Below are 14674 nucleotides of genomic sequence, written 5' to 3'. Positions count from 1 at the left end.
TGGTTTCCTCTTTGGATTTCTACGAATTCAGGGCTTTCCAGCTTAGGGAGTTGTTGCCATGCATCCTCCTAGAAAAGGGTCGTCCTACCATTTCAAATTCCTAAAAACTTTGTTCCTGAATAATATGTCGGTTAGTTCTCACTAGGTTCCAAATTTGAGATCCTTCCGGAGTTTCTTGCATTCCGATTAAGTTCTGCAAACTGTAATTTGCGGCATAATTCTCTTTCCAATGTTTGGCCCATGGTAATTTGGGTTCTGTAATCCACCTCCACCATAATTTTGCCCCACAAACTCGGTTAACCGTGAATGGGTCCTGCAGGTTCAACCCTCCTAGATGTTTGGGTTTGCAAAGCTTATTCCACACCATTAACGACCATTTTTTCTTCTCTGAATTACCTGACCAGAGAAAGGCCCTTTGTATTACCCTTATCTTCTGTAGAACTCCTTTGGGAGCTAGAAGAATGGAAATCATGTACTGTGGTATGGCCTGGAGGACTGCTTTGGAGAGGACCAGTCGACCTGCAAAGTTCAGGGCTCTGTGTGTCCAATGATGACATATTTTTTCTAGACTAGCTAGAAGCTTCTCCTAGTGCAATTTTTGCCAGGGCTTGGAGGTCAGAGGAATGCCGAGATACCTCGAGGGTAGGTTACATGTTTTGAAGCCTAGAATGGAAGAGAGATTTTTTCAAATAGCTAGGTGCGCATTAAAAAAGAATATAGAGGATTTTGAAAGATTAAGCTCCATACTTGAGGCTTTGTTGAAAAGATTAAGAATGTTTTTGAATCCCAGAGCTTCTTTAAAGGAGGGTTTGCCATGCAGCATTGTATCATCTACAAACTGCTAATGAGTTGTTGCTGGAATTGAGGGAAAGGGCTGAAGTCCTTCAATGCTTCCTTCCTCTTTGGAATTTCTAATTAGTCTGCTTAAACCTTCCATCAAAATCACGAAAAGGAAGGGGGATAAGGGATCACCCTGCCTCAGACCACGAGAAGGAGAGAACTGGGTAGTTGGGGCTCCATTAACCAGAATTGAAAATATTGTGGATTTGACCAAATCTAGGATCCATATTATCCACTGCTTAGCAAAACCAAAGGATTCCAAAATGGTTTCTAGATAGTGCGAGTTTACCTTATCATAAGCCTTTGACAAGTCTAATTGCATCAGCATTCCTGTTGTCCTCTGCATTTTAATTGTGTGAATCATCTCTTGTGATAGTAAGATGTTGTCCAATATTTGCCTTCCCTCTACATAGCCTGACTGCTCTTCCGAAATAATACCAGGAAGAATGGGTTTCATTCTATTGGCTATGATTTTGGAAATAATCTTATACAGGACATTGCAGAGAGCAATTGGACGAAACTTTGAGGGCGTGTTAGCTTCCTCCTCCTTTGGAATAAGGGCAAGGAAAGTAGAGTTGAGGGACTTGAGGATTGACGAGGAGCGCCTTGAATCCTCCACCGCTTCCCAAACTTCTGCCTTGACTATCTCCCAACAAGCTTTGTAAAAGTCGATGGCAAATCCATCCGACCCAGGTGCCTTACCATTTGGCATCTCTTTTACGGCCTCTTCCACCTCTTCCAGGTAGATTTCCAAAAATAAAACTATGTTTTGCTCCTCTGTAATTAGTTTGGGGATGGGGGATGCGAGTTTCTTAATGGCATCCTCTCTGTCGATCCCAGGTTCCTGAGAAATGCTGCTGAAGTAGGTGATAAGTAGGTTGGAGATTTCTTGGTGTGTTTGAACTGTGGTTCCCTGTTCATCCTTAAGGCTTAGAATTTTGTTAGCCCCTCTATGGTCAATGGCTGATCTATGTAAGAATTTCGTGTTCTGTCCACCTTCTTTAAGCCACTGGATTTGAGATTTTTGCTTCCAAAGTGTTTCGTCCTATTGGCATCGAAGTTGCCAGTCATGCATGAGATTCTTTTCCCTGTCCATAGTGTCTTGGTCTATGATACCCTGAATCCATCCTTCATGAATATGTTCCATTTGCTCTTCCAGTTTATGTTTTTACTTGAATATATTCCCAAAGACTTCATGATTCCATGTTTTGATTTTGGCTTTGATGTTTTTCAGCTTAGCCTGCAGAAGATACATTTTGGTCCCCCGTATTCCCAACGGTTCTTTCCACCATTGTCCAATTTTCTGAATGAACTTAGGATGAGTAAGCCAGAAATTTTCAAATCTGAAAGGTTTATTTCTAGGAGTGCCTTGGATTGCAGCAGTAATTGTGATGGGCCAGTGGTTTGACCCTCCATTGGGAAGAATATCTGATTCAACACTAATACCATCCAAAAGAATGCTTTCTGTTACTAAAAATCTATCTAGACGAGAGGCTATTTTCCTATCACCTCCCCTTTTGTTGTTCCACGTGAAAGAGCCACTTTTTGGGGGAACATCAACCAGATTGGCCGATCTGATGAAGTCTAGGAAAGCTTTAGAGTCTCTGTTAAGTTTTCTAATACCTCCTCTTTTTTCCGTGAGTGAAGTGATCATGTTGAAATCACCTCCAAAGATCGCCTTAGCTTGAGGATATCTTTGTTTCAGGTTGAAAAGAGATCTTAGAAATTTAAATTTTGCCTCTAGATTCTGGGGACCATAGACATTGGTGCATAGATAAGTCTCTGAGTTCCCTACTACTTGGACTTCTAGAGCTATGTAGGATTTGGCTGCTTCAGAGAAAGGATCTGCATAACTTGTGGGTTCCACAAATTGACTAATACTCCCTCCCATCCATTGCTAGCTATCTCCAGGTATTCCATGCATTTGCCTAGTTTCTTGCTGATATTAACTACCGTGTTGCTTGAGCACTTAGTTTCCTGCACAAACACTATGTCTGGTTGTTCCTTTTGGACCTTGTTCTTTAATAGACATTGTTTTGATTGGCTATTAATCCTTCTGGCATTCCAAGAAAGAAATTTCATTTTAAACAGAGTTTAGGAGGATAGTGAGAAAGCCTCAAGGGCTTTCATCTTACCTGAATTTAAAAGCATTTGTCCTAGTTCTTGTAATGCTTCATTGTTAGTTCATCTTCCTCTCTTTTTCCGGTGCTTGGAGTTCAAGGAGGTTTGATGCAATCCCTGTGTGTGTATTCCTAGCCCCTTAGCTGTTCCTAAGCTCTTACTCTGCAGCTCCATCTTTGCCCGTTGCCGTGCTATGAATAAGTCATTGATTCTCTTTACCTCCTCTTCTGATATATGTTCCATTCCTTTCTTTTTCCAGTTCTTAACCATGTTTGGTAGATCCATATCTTCTTGCACTAGTATGTCGCTTAATTCCATATCTTTGAGCCCTATTTCACTAGTGAACATTTCCGAATCTTCTTCTACTCCTTCCGTAGTTTCTTGAACCTGATTGAAAATACTTAAAGGGTTCTCCTTCGGCTCCTCCATTTCTGGTGTTGTTGTGGATCTGTTTGTTTTCATGGTTTCCTGTACTTTATTGTTTTCCTCTGATTCCGTTTCTATTTCTAATACTTCAAATGCATTGCTTATGTTTCCATGTGAAGTATTCGCCTTGGTTTGGCATTTTTATTAGCTCTCTATTTTGCTTTTGGTCTGATGAAGGTTTCCTTGTTCTTTTCTCCCCTGTTTTCCTTGCTTTCTCCTACTGCTTTGTTCAGTGGGCATTCTCTGATTAAATGACCATGCTCATGACATTTCCTGCAACGGAATGGTATTTGCTCATATTTAATGGCCTGGAAATAATCTTCGTCTCTGTATTCCAGCCATAGGCCCTCATGAAATGTTCCCAAAACATCCATCTCCATGCAGATTCTAGCACAAGATGTATACCTTTTTTGTAATGTCGCTTCTGAGGCCTTGATGAAGGTCCCTATCTTGTTACCTATCTATTCTAGAGCTGCAGGTCCCAAATAATCAATTGGAAGAGAAAAAAGGCGTATCCATACTGGTACCTGCTTGAAGGTTTCCTTCTCTGGTATGAAGTTGGGTTTCTAGGGCCTTATATAAAGCCCCGTGGAGGCAAAGAAATACGGCCCTCCATCGAATATCCGATCCTTGTCTTCGAGATTGGAGAAGACAACATTAAATAAACCCTTGGCTCCTAAGTGTAGCCTGACATCTCCTCTGGGTTTCCATTGTTGCTTTATCCACTAGCACAGTGCTCGCTCTGTTGGCCAAAACCCCATGAACTTGCAGATTACTGCATGTTCGACCATGTGCTCTCGGTACGATTGAATTTCCGGATTAGAAATCACAACCCTTAGGGTTTCTGAGGCTTTCGTCTTGCACGGACCCTGATTTTTTTTTCCATTGGGTTCTGATGTTGTTCCTCCATGTTCCTCTTTATCTTGATTTAGCACCTCTTCCTCTGCCACTACCTATTCCTTCTCCGATTTTTTTCCTTGAGTAAACTGTCCATGGGAGGAATTCTCGCTATCTCTGTATTCTGTACTTTTGCTTGCCTCATTTTACTTCAATTTTTTGGTATTTTTACCTTCATTACTTCTCTTTCCCTTGTTGGAAGGAATCTCCTTATCTGACTTCTCATACCCTGATATCTGCACACCATTCTATGTTGTCTTCTTGTTCATCATAATTTGTTTGTATGATGGGGTCCTAATGGACCCCACATTTTCCATTTGTTGAGTCAGAGTCTGCCCACTTCTATGAAGCTCTACCACTCTGGTCCTGTTCTTCTCTAGCTTTAGTATCTAGGCTACTGTAGAATCCGTGAACTTCAAACCCTAGTTCCCACCAGAGCTCCCGTGCCTTTCTTTTTTCAAGATCAATCATATGAATACGTTCACATGAAGAAGGGTATTAATCAGCGAGATTGTAGTAATAAATATTTTCCTCGTTTTTTCCATAATCACTTCATATATTAACATTTTTGATATAAAAGGGGCATAACTATAGAAAAGGATAACGAAATAAATAGCATATACATACCTTTTCCATAACTCAACACACTCCCCTGTGTACCCTTTTTCACGCCCTCATGAAAACCATGTAGTTTGTGTGCAAAAGCAGTCAAGGAATAGGCTAGAGAAGGAATATCACGAGGTGGCCTAAAACCATGATTATTGGCTAAGGTTTCAAGAATGTGTCCGGTCTGTCCTTCAAGTAATTCATATATGGCTTTATAGCCTTCTGCAGGATACCGGACAATAGGACTATGGAATCGACAGCCCAGCCAATATGGGCCTTCCCTCAAGATGAGGTTTCTATAAGTAACAAAGCGATCTACAACCAATTTAAAGTTTTTATAATTGAATGGTTCTTTGTCCTGTACATTATGGCTAGAAACTGTCCATCTGAATTTAGCTGATGCCACCGAGTTGTATTTGATAGAGATAAAATACTCTACACCCTTCTAAACAATTTCTTTTTGGATGGGCCCCAGGATCTGGATTACTCCTTCCTTTTGCATCAAACTTTTGTGTTTGGCCAACAGTTGTAATGGGTTTCTCGGTTCACCCATGACCCAAAGGTCCAATCCATTTTCTTACCTCTAGAAAGTGTTATGGGCTTTCAACCACTTCAACTGGTTAACAGCAAATGAAATGAATGCTTGAAAGTGTACATCACCCACAAAATGGCTGGGATTCTCCTCCATTTCTTCTCCCAATATACAATTATGTGCATAAAACTCACAGAGTAAGCATTGAAATTTTACCCCATGGTGTTTACAACAATTTATGAAGTCATCCAGAGTCTTTAATTCTATGGGTTTCCCTGCCCTAACGACCTTAATTTTTAACTGGAAATACCTTTCTAGAAAAAATAAAGCATAGTTCTTGGCAGGGGATCTGCATGCTAAAACATCTGTGTATAGGGAACAGAGAGTATCCATTTTGCACATGATTGTTTCGAGTCTGCTCTTCATCTTTTCAGTCCTTTCTTCTGCCCTCCGACATTTCTCGAAGGCCTCACTTTCTGACTCATTGATTACCCACAATTGCCTTTGTAATTCCTGATACCTCTGTTGGGGAACAATTTCTTCCTCAAGCCTTTCTATGGTCAGTCTAGCTTGTGCCAGGTCCTCTTGAAGAGTTGTTATCCTAGGATCATTCTTTATCAAAACATCTTTGGCTTGGATATCTGTCTGGGTGTTCTTATTATGAGACTAAGGACCTGTAGTCTAAATACTCTTATCATGGGATGGAATGCTTAAAGTCTGCATTCTTTTATTATGGACAATTGGTCTTTCTGTCTGGGTGGCTGCGCTGTTCGAGGATATTTCCTCCATTTGAACAGCTACATTACAAGAATGTATATTCTCTATTTGGACAGCCACTTCCATAATGGTTGCATACCGTTCCTTATTAATTTGAATGAATATGTGCTTGGTTTGAGTCTCCGTAGCCCTTGTATCATGGAATTTAGTTTGAGTGGCTACATTCACCATTTTCGAGGTTCTATTTGCAATTTTTCCCCTTTTTAGTGTCCTTATCTTTTGTTTGAGTTGCTTCACTAAATTTTGCAGCTTCTGCTGTTCCTTTCTCAACCTCTTTATTTTGCTTTTCTTCCTCCTAGGAGGAACAACTATTTTACTAACTGTGTCTGCTCTTACCGAGCTCGGTTATTCATCTAGGTTTTGTTCTCTAAGGACTGTGTCATTTCCTTGACTGGTTTCCAATTCCTCTGTTTGACCCACATCTTCTGTATTTATATTGACTTGACCGGGCTTTTCTGGAGGAATATCCCTAGTTTGGTCTACTTCTTCCTAAGTGACCTCTACCCCTATTTCTACTTCACGACTTATTTATTCTGATATACTAGCAGGGTTTTCTTCCAATTGTGTTGCTTCAACATTGAGGTTGAGCAGGCTTTCGGGCTGAATATATTCACTCATACTGGCCATAATATGGGCCAATTCGATCTCATGTAATGGGTCTTGTGGTGGACTTGTGCTGGGATTTAAGGGAAGTTCTGCTTCATCCCTCTCTTCTTCACTAGTATGTTATGTTTCCTCCTCAAGTTCTGATTCTTGATTGTCTCTTCCTTCTAGCTGTAAGGGTTGCTCATTTTTAGGGCTAGATAATTCTAAAGGTTGGTTACTACTACCTGGGAGGTTTTCAGCTATTCCCAGGCTTGTCCTCAATATGGAGGAGCGTCTACATTTTTGCGGTCTATTTGCTGTGTTGGAGGTCCTTTTCCTTTTTGGGGTAGGTAAGGCTAACCCCCCATCTATAGAAAACACTAATTCTTCCCAACTAGTTTGCTACTGGGCAAGGCTATAGCTTACTATCAACCAAATTATACAATGATGACTCACAACAGTATCTATATGCTAGGATTTCTTTATGCTTTGAGCAGCGTCATGCAGCAAAAAATTCAAATATGTAGGAAAGTTTACAGAACATTTCTATTTTAGAACTGCAAGTAATTTCAGGGGGCATGGTCTTACCACATCCTTTCTTCTGTTGCATGTAATGTAGCTCTACACTACTCTTGCGAACTTTGTCCATGGTTCTCCCAGAGATGAAGTTTGGACTCCTTTTCCTTTGACAACCAGGTTTTGTCCCTCGTCCCGAAAGGCGACCATGACGTCTTGAAGTCTCAATTTTTTATGTGTCCATATGGGTTCGTCTGCTGGTAATCCAAACAATTTAGCTATCATTGTATTCATCACTGTTATTTGTCTTCCTCTTACTATAGAATGATCATCCTACAAATTATGTAAAACTTCAATGGCCACGGTTTCATTAGATTCCTGCAACCGTGTAAAATATGCAACCCATCCAGCTCGTAATAGAATTTTTCGAGCGGCATCTAAGACAGTTAGAGTCTGTGGCTCACTGCGTACTAATCGTCGTCCCATTTTGTCCGAATTCTGCACACTGTTAGCATAACACAAAAATACACAGAGCCAATAATGGAACAACAAACTGTGAATACCGGATAATGACTTTTTTAACATAGATACCGTTAAAATCTTGCTATTATGGGATATTATGCAGCCCGGGACAACTGAATAAAAGACTGACACGTATGCAGGAGTGCTTTGGAAGTCACCTACGCCCCCCTTGAAAATGATAGGTCACCTTCGACCGGATAATTGGAGAAATGACGTATTGACAACAATTGTACAATGGTGAAAAAAAATGGCAAGATGTACATATTTATGACAAGATCACAAAATATCGAGTTGCTAAAATCAATCCATTAGAATGGAAATTATGAATAAATATGGAGATGCTATGGAGTGATGTGAAAAAGGGAAAATGATAGTTGACGTAGGTAAGATGCTATGTGGTCATTATTCCACTTAAATCATTATGATTGATTTTTTTTAAACGATATTTCATGCATAAAGGTTCGAAAGGAATTGGGAACATAATCTCTTTTGAAATAAAGAAAAAGAAATAAGAAAAGGGTTTATAATTACTATTGATGTTGAAAATTGTGACTCCAATACCATCAGCAGAGCTTTGTTGCCCACAGGTGTTTATAACCTTGACAAAGTTGCTTTTTCACCCTTTGGAACCATAATCCTTTATGTATGCCTAGGAAAGTGCCTTGTGATGTCAGAATGGAGGCCATTGCGCTGACTTGGTAACCAGATGGACCACAATGCCATTCACTGGGAGGGAGTGAAAAGTGGGCAGGTCGGAAGTGATGAGACCTCCTATTCCAAGGACTTTTATTTTTCTAATGTGTCCATTGGATCATATCCCTGGTGTGGTGGCCATAGTGGGAATGCCACTTCACTTCTTCCTTATGATCACGGTAGGTTGGCTCATGATGAGACCACCTATCCTTTATTTGACAAATCATAGAATTGTTAGTAAACATATATATATATATATATATATATATATATATATATATATATATATATATATATATATATATATATATATATATATATATATATATATATATATATATATATATATATATATATATATATATATATATATATATATATATATATATATATATATATTCTTCTCTTTTTTCTTTTTCTTTTATATAGCACTTCCTATTTATATATAGAGAATGGCTCAACACTCATTAAGATTAGGGATGGTGCAAGAAGTCTGAACATATCAATAGAAGAAAATATGCCTTTATTCTTATTTACTAATTAATAATCAAAGAGAATTATGAGAATTAGGGAAGAACCGACATGATATAAGTAATCAATCAATTTGAGTTCTAGTGAAGATAAGGACAGCAAAGTAATATAGATAGTTGTGTCCTTCCCTTTTTCCAATCAATACAAAGCAATCTCATTAAAGATGATAATTTCTCTTTGATTTTCTTATTCCAGTAACCTCTAATTTTGTATCCTTGCATATATTTGTATTCTTGCTTTCAAGGGATCATGAAGAGTGAAATATTATTCACACAAAAAAAAATGCACTCAAAAAAGGTGTCGTTCCTTAAATGGAACGACTGCTGTTCCTTAAGAGGAATAGTAAAAAGACAACTGCACGCAAAAATGTTGTTCCTTAAGAGGAATGACAGAAAGATAAAAAAAATTGCACTTGAAACTACTATTCCTTAAGAGGAATAGCAACTGTTCGTTAAGAGGAACAGTAAATAAAACATATGCAAGTGAAAGTGTTGATCCTTCGGCAGAACAACATAAAAACAAACTGAAGCGAAACTGTTGTTCCTTAAAGGGAACAGCAACAAGAAAAAAAATGATGCAACTATTGTTCCTTAGGAGGAACAACAATTGTTCCTTAAAGGGAACAGCGGAAAGCACTCGCATACCAAACTGTTGTTCCTTAGAAGGAACGACTACTGTTCTTTTTAAAGGGAACAACAACTATTCCTTAAATGGAACAGTGCAAACAAATGTAAATGGGACTGTTGTTCCTTAAATGGAACAGTTGTTGTTCCTTAAGAGGAACAATAAACATTCGAAAATGCAAAATTTTTGTTCCTTAAGAGGAACAACAAATATACAAAAACGCAAAATTGTTGTTCCTTAAGAGGAACGACTGCTATTCTTTAAGAGGAACAGTAGCTGTTCCTTAAGAGGAACAACAAAAATACAAACAGGCGAGATTGTTGTTCCTTAAATGGAATGACTGTTGTTCCTTAAGAGGGACAACAGTTGTTCCTTAAGAGGAACAACAAAAATGCAAACACACAACACTGTTGTTCCTTAAATGGAACGACTGTTGTTCCTTAAGAGCGACAACAGCTGTTCCTTAATAGGAACGACAAAAATGAAAACACGCAACACTATTGTTCCTTAAACGGGACGAATTTTTTTTCCTTAAGATGGACAACAGTTGTTCCTTAAGAGGGACAACAACTTTTCCTTAAGAGGAACAACAAAAATATAAACATGCGCAAAATTGTTGTTCCTTAAATGGAATGGCTATTGTTCCTTAAGAGGAATAGCAGACGTCCCTTAAGAGGAACAATAAAAATATAAACATGCAAATTGTTGTTCCTTAAATGGAACGACTGTTGTTCCTTAAGAGGAACAATGTGAAAATTAAATAAAGAGAAAGTGTTGTTCCTTAAGAGGAACGACACGAAAATTAAATAAAGAGAAAGTGTTGTTCCTTAAACGGAATGGCTTCTGTTCCTTAAGAGGAACAACAACATTCCTTAAATGGAACAACACGAAAATTAAATAAAGAGAAAGTGTTGTTCCTTAAATTGAACGGCTGTTGTTTATTGGATTGATGTTGAGGATGGGTTAACCTCCTCAGCAATAATTTGCATGGTGGAATCTTCCCATAACTGTTGGTAAAAGGACTCCCTGGTAAGTAGTTTGTGATAAAGTTGCACTCGATGACCATTCACTTTGAAAGAATATCCAGATCCATCGATGGTTGTCAATGTAATGGTGCCATTATCATGCAATTTTTGTATCTCATAAGGTCCTAGTCATCTGGTCTGGAGTTTTCCGGTGAAATCCTTGAACCTTGAATCATATAGGAGTGCCCAGTCTCCTTCATGGAAGATATTCTTTTTAATAAGGTCATCATGCCATTTTTCTCTCTGCTGTTGGATTAATGCAGTGTGTAGAAGAGCTAAGACCCTGATTTCATCTAATTCATTGATTTGTTGTAATTTATTGGTCTGAGCTTCATTTAAATTCAAACCCACCTCCTGCGTTGTTCTTAATGTTTGAATCTCGAATTCGATTGGGAAGATAGGTTCTTTACCGAAGACTAACTGATATGGTGAATATCCCGTGGTGTTTCTCCATGTTGTGCGGTATGCCCACAAGGCTTCTAGCAATCTTGAAGCCCAGTCTCGTCTGTGTGATGCAACTGTTTTTGTAAGTATTACCTCAATTACCTTATTAGTACTTTGTACTTGGCCATTTGCCTGTGAGTGGTATGGAGTTGTAATTTTGTGCAGGATACGGTAGTTTCTTAATGTTGTGGCAATCTTGTTACCTACGAACTGCGGTCCTCCACTTGTAATTATGTCTCTTGGCAGGCCATATCGCACAAATAATTGGAAAAGAAAATGTATTACTGAATCCTCTGTAGCTCTTGGCAGCGCCTCTGCTTCAACCCATTTAGTAACATACTCAGTTGCAACCAGTATGTATGTCTTTTGATTGGATGATGGGTTAATAGGACTAATAAAATCTAGCGCCCACCACTCAAAAGGCTCGATTACTAATTGCGAGTTCAAAGGCATCTCATCAGATTGTCCAGGGCGTCCCGCCCTCTGGCAGCTATCACAGGCTTGAACAAACTTTTTAGCATCTTTAAAAATAGTGGGCCAGTAATAGCCTATTTGTAATACTTTGTGATCGGTTCTGCGGTCTGCAAAATGTCCGCTACACGGTCCAACGTGGCATGCTTTTAGAATGTCAAACACTTCATCTTCCTGGACGCATCTTCTGATGTGCATATCTGCCCCTGTATGGAATAAGTAGCCCCCAATCCAAGAGAATCGGGTACTGCGCTGCACTATTTGTTTTCTTTCATTAGGCATTAGGTGCTTGGGTAATTTTCCCACTGCCAAGTAATTTGCAACGTCGGCATACCATGGTGTTCTGACAGTAACAACAAATAAATGTTCATCAGGAAATTGATCCTCAATTGCTGTTGCGTCCGCTGGCTTTGGCATTCGTGAGAGAAAATCAGCTACAGGGTTTTCTTTTCCAGGTCGATCCTTAATTGTGATGTCAAATTCCTGCAAGAGAATCAACCATCTTGTCACTCTTCCATTTGTAACAGGTTTATTTGCTAAATACTTAATGGCAGAGTGATCTGTATATAAAACTACAGGATATCCAGTTATATAATGTCTAAATTTATTTATAGCATATATTACAGCTAAAAATTCTTTTTTCAGTCACAGTATAGTTTAATTCAGCAGGAGATAGATTTTTTTTGTTATAATATATTGCATATGGCTTTTTATCTTCTTCCTGTCCAAGAATTGCTCCGATTGCTATGTCTGAAGCATCAGATGAAATCTAGAATGGCAAATCCCAGTTTGGGCCCCTTAGCACTAGGGCTGTTGATACAAGTTTTTTTAGATCCTCAAAAGCACGGTCACACTTATCTGTCCAAATGAAATCAATGTTTCCTGTTAGTGCATATAAAGGTGCAACAATCTAAGAAAAATGTTTTATAAATCTTCTATAATAACTAGAAAATCCCAAAAAACTGCATACCTATGTTTGTGTGGTAGGGGTAGGTATTAACAAAATTATTTGAATTTTATCCGAATCTACCTGTATTCCAGCTGCTGAAATGTAATTACCTAAGATTAGTCCCTCGGTCATCATCATATGACACTTTTCATGGCTCAAATAGAGCCTGGTGACAATGCATCTTTGCAGCACTTTTTCTAATGTTTGCAATGCTGGCTCAAAGTCATCCCCATAAGGTGTGAAATCATCCATATACAATTCGAGCCCTTCATTTATTAAATCTGAAAAAATGTTGTGTACAACCCTCTGAAATTTGGCAGGTGCCTTGCATAGCCCAAAGGGTAAGACCCTGTAAGCAAATGTTCCCCAAGGATAGGTAAAGGTAGTTTTATCTTGATCTTCAGAGGCAATATGAATTTGATTATATCCACTGAAGCCATCCAAGAAAGAAAAGAATTTCTTTCCTGCTAAGGTGTCCAAGACCTGATCAATGAATGGAAGGGGGAAGTGGTCTTTCTGGGTTGCTTTATTCAGTTCTCTATAGTCAACACATATCCGCCACTTTCCATTCTTTTTCGGCACCACTACTAATGGAGAGACCCACTTGTTGTCAGATATTGGGTAGATAAAGTTTACATCTAAAATTTTTTGCAATTCAGCTTTCACAATATCCTTAAGATGAGGATTTAATCTCTGTTGGGGTTGGCGAACGGGTTTATCATCCTTTCCTGTATAGATGTGGTGTGTACACAACTAGGGATCAATTCCTTTCATGTCTGGGTAATCCCATGCAATGGCTTCTTTATATTTTCTCAGGAGTTGAACCAGCTTTTCTTCTTGTTCAGCAGTCAGGTTTTTGTTAATGTTCAAAGTTTTTCTTGGCTCAATTTCTATGGCTTTATTGTTATAAATAGAGGTGGTTGGTATTGATTGATCATGAGTATCTTTTAGGGGATTTTCTTCTACTTAATTATAAAATGTTGCTTCGATCATGTGACATTTTAGATGGGATTCAGTTTCTGGTTGGTTAATGAAGTTGTTAATGATGTCGTACTCTGTTTGGTCTTTAAATTTGAGGGCATCTTCTATGGTTATTGGTGATCTAATGTTTTTAGTTAGGTATGATACAGGTTGTTTTTTTGTTTTGATTATTGTTAAACGTGGCTGGGATGGAGGATATAAGGCTAAATTATTTACATTGCTTCCTCTTGCTATAGTCATGCTGCATTGTCGATAGCCAATGTAAGCGTTAGCAGCTGCTAGCCAAGTTCTACCTAGAATTAAGGGGTGTCCATCTAGTCGGTTTCTAGGATTGATGATCAGAAAGCCTGCAGGGTATTCCCAGGAGTCTACGGACACCATTACATCATGTAATGTGCCTTTTGGTCTGACTACTGATCGGTCAGCCAATTCCAGCAAGGTTGTGGCTGGGTCCAATGATATAATGCCAAGCTTTTGACAAGTGGTGGTTGTAAGAATATTGATTGCAGCTCCTAAATCCACTAAGGCATTGGGGAAGGAGTGTCCATTGATTTGCACCATGACTATAGGATTTCTTTGGTCCTCATATTTTACAGGGGCTTCTTTTCCTGATACTAAGTCAGATAGGGTACCGACTACATGGACAACTGGATTTGTTGTTATTTTCCTCTTTGGATTTTTCATACATAATTCTTTGATAGTCTTTGCATAAATCAGGATGTCTTCAATAGCCTAGAGGAGTGGAATTTTTATACACAAATTTTTTAGTTATCTTAGAAGATCAAAATCAGGATATTCTATTGGGCGAGGTATGATCAGTCCTTCTGGGAATGGTGGAGAAGAGGTGGTTTCTTGTTCACGAGTTTTCTATCTAAGCAGGTTATCTTCTTGTGGTACTTGTTCTATAGGTAATGGATTTTCAGTTTTAACATTTTTATCTCCCTTTGATTCTATTATACACCCAGATCTTAATTGAAGGTCATTGCACTCCCTTAACTCGGTTTCTGGTTCTGGTCCTTCAATTATTTGCACAGATTGAACCGGTCTATTGTTGGGGTTCAGGTTGGGTTGGGCGGGGAGCTGCGGTCTTAAGTTGGTCTGGGGGTTTTGTTGCAATGTATAAGGTGTTGGTAG

This window comes from Pinus tabuliformis, chromosome 4_1 (genome assembly GCF_031772625.1).
Source record: "Pinus tabuliformis cultivar Carrire ecotype Pingquan chromosome 4_1, CPIR1, whole genome shotgun sequence".
Lineage (NCBI taxonomy): Eukaryota > Viridiplantae > Streptophyta > Pinopsida > Pinales > Pinaceae > Pinus > Pinus tabuliformis.
The sequence above is the reverse complement of the archived record's forward strand: the minus strand, read 5'-3'. Positions refer to the sequence as shown.